This window comes from Protopterus annectens, chromosome 2.part2, assembly GCF_019279795.1.
Source record: "Protopterus annectens isolate FY-2018-M chromosome 2.part2, PAN1.0, whole genome shotgun sequence".
NCBI classification, from domain to species: domain Eukaryota; kingdom Metazoa; phylum Chordata; order Ceratodontiformes; family Protopteridae; genus Protopterus; species Protopterus annectens.
In genome coordinates, this window is record NC_056730.1 from 918055623 (window position 1) to 918063222 (window position 7600).

At 30.9% G+C, this 7600-nt stretch overlaps 1 pseudogene; it reads right to left on the bottom strand.

Annotated features, from left to right (window-relative positions):
- Nucleotides 1-303: 303 nt before the first annotated feature.
- LOC122796119 lies at nucleotides 304-422 on the bottom strand (annotated as a pseudogene).
- Nucleotides 423-7600: the final 7178 nt, after the last annotated feature.

The window sequence follows — 7600 nt, forward strand, 5'->3', positions numbered from 1 at the left end:
TAAACAGGCAACAGAAAATGCATAGTAAATACTTACACAGGCTAGCGCACTTGAGTGAGCAGCCTCAACAGTTAAATCAACAAGAGACAAACTTTAAAGTGCATGTATTAAATAAATGCAGAAAACCAGCTTAATTCTAACAAAAGATCAGTTTTTACTTACTGTTCGGTGAGAATAGACAGCTGCAAATGTAAAGGCTGTAAAAGGTACTTAAAATCAGGTAGCAGTCACTCTTTTTCATCTGTCTGCTGCTAGCACCACTCTGCAGGACCACGAGGAGCTTTGCTGAGTCAGAACAAGCCTAGCCTACAGCACCTGGTATTCCCAAGCAGTCTCCCATCCAAGTATTAACCAGGCCCGACCTTGCTTAGCTTCTGGGATCAGACGAGATCGGGTGCATTCAGGGTAGTATGGCCATATGCTAAAGAAAGCTTTACCATTTCATAGCCTTAAATAGGTTCAAAGGGTCATACTATGCTAACTGTCCTTGTGGGCCCCTTTAAGCCTAGCCAATTACCAGATGTGAGAATCAAACCCTGCACCTTGTGTTTATAAGGTAAACACCTTAACCATTACACCACCCTCCTACCTGATTGAACTAAAACCAGCCATCACATATATAAAATCAAATAAAATCCTGGATAAAATAGATGATATGGACTGGGCTTCCATTAACCTCAAGGGATTAGCGGAAAATGGTTCCTGGAAATCTCTAGACCACAAAAAGAAACTAAAAAAGAAATAAATGACTTGAGTTCTATTTTATTTATTTTGTTTTACATAACCCAGAAGTCTTGTGAGATGAAAATGGTTCAGTAGGTGAGTGTTCTAATTGCATTTTTTTCTTTCTTCACTGGTTTGTGTTATGAACTACTTAATTTTATGCTATTTGCTTCATATTCAATTGTTATTAACCTCAAGTTACCTTATGATCTAATAATATTAATATTTAGTTCATTAACTTGACATAGAATTTCCTTCACATGATATAATTCATTCACATGTACGATAGAAGGAATTTATGTTCTCCTGCTTTTGACACTTCATATCTTATCCTTTTCAACTAGAAGTTACTTGGTTGGTTACTCTGCTATTTTACAGTTACATTTGGACTGTAGGAGCAGGCTATATGCATTGTGGTGTACTGGTTCTTACTTTTTATTGTTTTTTTCAGTCTGAGTGATTCTTTCCTTTTTTAAGGTTTGTGGGTCTTGGCTATTTTGTTTTTTTATCTCTGATGTATTGCTGACAGGTTAACGTTGTTGGATGAGTTATTTGAATGTGCTTTTGTGTGTATACGCTGGGGTTTGTTAGATTTGTTTGATGGACGCTATCTTTTTGGTGTCCTGCTGTTTTTGGGGAAATCTTGTGTTGGCCATGGACTTTCTTGTGGGATTCTTTGTGGGTTTATTTGTTTGTTGTTTTTTTGCTTCATTTTGCTATCTTGTGTATTAGTGCTTGGATTTGATTCATGCGGTGACATTTGCATTTGCTCTTGGTGTATTCGTGATGTCTCGAGCACTTCCTAGATTTGTTGGATGTTGTCCTGCATGCCTCGCTCACCTTTTTTTCCTGCTGCAGCTTCCAGCTAGCTGTTCACATTTGTTGGCTAAAGATCAGCTGTTAGTTGACTTTCCGACGCAGAATGATGTCATCAGCACTCTGACCTCTTTAACAAAGCACTCAGTGTATGATTTATCATACTTCTAAACGGAAGATCAAAACAATATGTATTTACTGTTGTCTGCAACTTTTGAATGTCATCTTGTTAGTATCAACCTCTCGTTCACTCGTTCATCACATTATGATCATTTTGATCTAAATAGCAGTACCAAGCCATCACAGAACTGTTAGAGGAAGAGCAGGGAAGGACAGTAGGATGTCATGAGGAAGAGTGAAAGAAGGAAAACTAAAGAAACTTGAGATCCATATAGCAAGGTACTATATTTAGTCCCACAAGTATTGATTATTCTTGGACTTTGATGATCTATATATACATATAAAATTGAACTAATTGAACTGTTGCTTATTTTATTTTCACTGTCAGCTTTAATACTTTTTATAATCCATTCTTATTGTTTTGCTATGCATTTTTTGTTTTAAAGGAAAAGGAAGAATGGGGAATGAGAAATAAAAAAAGATGATTTGAAAAGTAGAGTTTAAAAAAAAGAAATACTAACTTGCTAACATACTGTTGTATATGTAATAATATAAGTTTTAATTACATGGCTTTTTAAAAGTGAAAGGGAGGGAGGAGGAAAGAAGAAAAAGAGAATAGAAACAAGCATTGGTTTGTTCTTTTTATATCATAATAATTAATGTATCTGTCTTATGTCGCATACTGCAATGTTATTGTTTAATACATAACAAATTATTCATTTTTTAGTAACAAAACTATTTCATCTCTCTACTTATTCTGACATAATTGAGTATCTTATTGTTTATGGTATTATCTTTATTTTTGTTTCTAGAATGTAAGTGATGCAACAGTTACATTTTATAGCATTGTCTTTTATACAGTTTATCTGAAATCTCTTTTTATTTTTTTTAAGAATGATAATTTTAATGCTGTTTATTAATTACCACATTCTTTAACCTAGATTTCTTGACTCATCGCTTCATGACATCTTATAATTCATTTCAGAGCATGGTCTTAGTGAAATGTGGTAACATGTTATAGGTAGTGGAAGAGTAAGATAGAATATAATTAAGGTAGTTGACTAGTCTTTAGTGTCATATATTTTTTTATTATTCCCAGAAATATTCTATTTATATTACTCTTGTACTGCCTTTACATCTCACTACGGACTATGCATTTACAAACATTACAGTATCTGTTAACAGACTGGTATTGATATTCATTATCTATTTCTAGCATGTAGTACCGTAGTACTATATACCACTAATAAATGGTTTATTGGATTTTTGTTACGTCATACTGTATTAATACATCTAAGATCATAACTAGGCAGTTCCTGACTGTAATTTTTTGCTAGTTTGAAAGACAATTTGAGTGACTGATGTCACTCAAATTAGGAGTTTTTAACTCCAGAAGGGTTTGGGTTTTTTTCTTAATTAATAGTTTGTGTTATATATTTTTGAAAATATTGTTATTGATGTTCACTACAACTCACATAAATGACCACTATTTAAACTTATCTTTGGTTTTACTACCTTATTATAGGATTTATATAATTATTGTTGTGTTCCCTATATCTCTCTCTCATATATTAGCAGTCAAACAACTAGTAACACTTAGAGTTAGAATGTGTTGTTATGCAAACAATTTAAATCATGACTTCTTTACATTGCATGTGAATGGTTTAAACAATCCAAACAAGAGGAGATATTTAATTAAATATCTTAAACTTCAAAATTCTCAACTGATATTCTTACAAGAAACCCATTTAATATTGGATGACATTACCAAATTAGACTCTAAATCATTCTCTCTGCTAGTTAGTTCTGAACATGTTAAAAAAAGAGGTGTTGCAATACTATGGAATAACAGACTCCCTGTTCCTAGAATAATAGATACATGCCAAGATAATAAAGGTATGGTAGCATCCATCACAACAGAATTTAATAGTAAAATATTTACATTATTTAACATATATTGGATTCCTGGTTTTGGACATAAAACAGCACAGCAACATATAAAACACATTACTCAATTTTCAAATGGCAACATGATTCTAGCTGGTGATTTTAACTGTATTTTTGATAGTAAGGACTTTACCTTCATTGGAAAAAGGAGGATTTCATCCACTGCGAGGTTACTAAAATAATCTACTGATTCTTTTTGTTTGAGAGATATAAATAGCTATGCAGATATTGAATCATTATTCTATACTTTTTTCTCACAGGCATAACTCATTTTCAGGATAGACAGAATTTTTATTTCTAATAATTTAGTTGATTCTTTATATAATGTTAAAGTGATTGCATGTCCCCTCTCTGATCATAATTCTATAACCTTTGACTTGTCTATTTACTCATTATATAATGTTCAGATAAAGAGGATTCCAGCTTGCATCTCTAATTTGAATGGTTTTAAATCCTTCATAACTACAGAAGTTCAAAACTTTATTGAACGCAATACCACTAAAGACACTTCCGAAATGTTCATATGGGACGCAATGAAAGCCTACTTATATGGTAGGATAATTGATTGGTATAAAAAAAAGAATTACATGGGATATAGAGTTAAAAGAGATTCAAACAAAACTTGATAATTTGAATCTACTCATTTTAAAAAACAAGGAAGATAAAACTATTAAAAATGTATAGATTACTTAAATAAGACGTATCTTGAGATTTTAGATCATAAGATAAAGATTAGTTTAGAGAAGTTTAAATTTATTACTTTTTCATCAAACCCTAGAGCCATAAATATGCTTGCCAACAAAATTAAAATAATGAATACATTTAATCACATTAAGGAACTTTATTCACCTCAAAAAAAGAAAAAGGTTTCTGGTCTTCATAACATATTAAATTAATTTAGAGAATTTTTTTCTAAACTTAATCAGTCTACTGAGTTCATAAACCCCATAACTGATATAAAGCCGTAAAGTTATCTGTTCAACAAGTTGAATCATTAGACAGACAAATAACCCTTAATGACATTCAAGTACAAATTAAAACAAAACAAAGCCCCGAGTAATGATGGTATCTTCCCTGAAATTTATAAAATTTTACCTATAAAAGCTCTCTCAATTTTACACTCAGTTTTCAGTATAGCCCAAACTAAAAATTTAATTCCACCATCATGGAAATATACCTGTATCACTCCTATTCTAAAACAGGATAAAGATCCTACTAAATGCAATTCATACAGACTGATTTCTTTATTAAATACATATTACAAAATGTTTGTCTATTTATGCAAATAGACTCAAAAAATTTCCTTCATAGTTTATTAGACTCTAATCAAACTGGCTTTATTATTAACAGAACCTCATATGACAACATTAAGAGAATACTAACCTTAATAGAATCAGTTAAGAACTTTAAAGATAACCTAACTATAATTAGCTTAGACATAAATTGTGCTGTCGACACAATAAACTAGGACTATTTATTTAGTCTACTGGGAGAACTTAACTTTTCCAAAAATGTTATAAATCTTATTATCCAACTTTACATTGGTTGTCAAGCATATGTCAAAATGAGCTGCTATATTTCACAATTTATACCTATTGAAAAAGGAACCAAACAAGGTTGCCCATTATCTCCTGTTTTATTCGCCTTAATTATGGAACCATGGGCTAATCTGATCAGGGATAATACTAACATTAAAGGTTATGATTTGGGTTTTAATGAAACATCAGAAATACAACTGTTTGCGGATGACATCTTGATTACTTTGGGGGGTAAAAATCCTACCTTGACAGAGTTATTTATTAATATGGACAAGTTTCAGAAAAACTCAGGTCTTAGATTTAATCATAATAAAACACAAATTCTCCTAGTTGGTCAAAACAATTCAACATTCAAGATAATTTTAAGAAATATGTACCTCAAACTCAACAAATAACATATCTAGGTATAGTTATTTCTAATAACTTAAAAGATATATTAAAAATAAATTTCAACAAAAGTATTCAAATAATAGAATATCTAACAAGCTCATGGTTAAAAATAAGATTCTCAATGGATGAAAAGTTGTCACTTATAAAGATGGTTTTACTTCCTAAAATATTGTATATAATACAGTCTATATCTATACCCCCTACCCATATAGCAATTAAAAAGTTTAATTATCTCATTAATAAGTTCCTCTGGCATCCAATTAAACCTAGAACTGCATTATCTATCCAAATGTTCAACTGGGGTAATGGTGGTATTGCTTTGCCTAATCTAGAATTGTATGCTATTTCAGCCATAATTAAAACTATTACTCTTCTTATAGGTGGTACATATTCAGCTAAATGGAAAGATTATATTCTTTGTTTATCTCAAAATCCTAATAATACTATGTTAAACTTAATACTTTTATTTGGAGATTAAAATATTTTTTTTTCATATCATTATATTCAATTATATAGATCTAACTACATAATTTTACTTTTGAAATCTTTCAAAAACTTTATTCTTAGACACAAATTATATGAATACTGGATATTTCTTATTTTCCCTATAGCCTATACTCATAATATCATCTTCACTACAGATTATCATAAAATGTATTTATTTAAACAAAAGCATTTACTAGTTTGGTATCAAATGATGAATAATAATGAGTTAAAATCACTTAACATTCTTATTGAAGAGAATAATCTTGATTCATCCTCTTGGCTTAACTTACAAGAAACTAGGAAATATATCAAAGATAAGCTTGATCTTATTCCTTCAACTAAAACAATATTCCCCATGCTAATACAGTATTTAATGGTTCTCATTCAGCAGAATGACTCCAATAAAATTAGTCTCCCTCACATATACAAATCAATAAAATCAGACTTAGATATTCATTCAGAGAATTATTGGAAATCTTTTACCACCATTAATAATTCTTATCCTTCAGATATTGATAAATTATGTATACTCCAATCAGCTCGTAAAACTACATCCTCACATAAATGGATAATTTTTACTTGGAGATTTTTGAACAGATCATTGCTTACTCCGTTTAAAGTCAACAAGATATCTAAAGAAAACGTTTTATGCTGGAGATGTAAGAAAGTTATTAATGCAGATTGGGCACACATTTTATGATTGTCATCTTTTAAAGAAATTTTGGGATGACATCAACAACTTCCTACAAGCTATCTTTACAGATACTTTTTCAATCAATAAATCACTTAGTTTGTTTAACACTCCAGTCCCAAATTGTGTCAATTCAAAAAAATATTCAATTCTGTGGTCTGTTCTATCAATTGCCAGGAAAGAAATCACTAAAAATTGGAATCCTCTCAAATCCCTTCTTTTGAAAACTTTAAAGATCTTCTCATGGAAGTCTCTAAATTTGAAATGGTGACAGAGCTTGATCATCAAGGAAAACAACTTACAATTATTGGAAAAGTATAAATTATCTACTGGTAAACCAGTAAAATGAATCTAGTTTCATTTTATTTTTTTTTTTAATTTAAATAGTAAACTTCATCCATAGGTAGTGAACACGTTTGTAAATAGTTATGTTTATTTTTGTTTTTGTATCAATATTTTCTATTTTCATCTATTGTGTCAAAAATCTTATCAATTATTTTATAACAGTTGTATGTTTTAGTTTTGATCTTAATAAAATTTTTATCAGAAAAAAGCATCTCACCCTACACAGACAAATAAACATACAAACTTGCCATGTGTGAGAACAGAACCCCTACCAAAGTACTATATCACACTACAGCATTACGCTGTTATAGGATGCACCATGGAGAATACTGGGCTACTCCTTTAATAAAGGTGTATTTCACTGGGAATGACATCAGCAGCCTTGCCAAAGTAGGGCATTTGAATTGTAGTGAGTGTGACTAGCCTAAAAAGCATTGCTCCCTACACAGAGATGCACACAAACATACACAGTTGCCATGTCTGGGATTAGAACTCCTACCTGATTACTTTATTACACTACAGCATTATGCAGTTAGAGGATGCA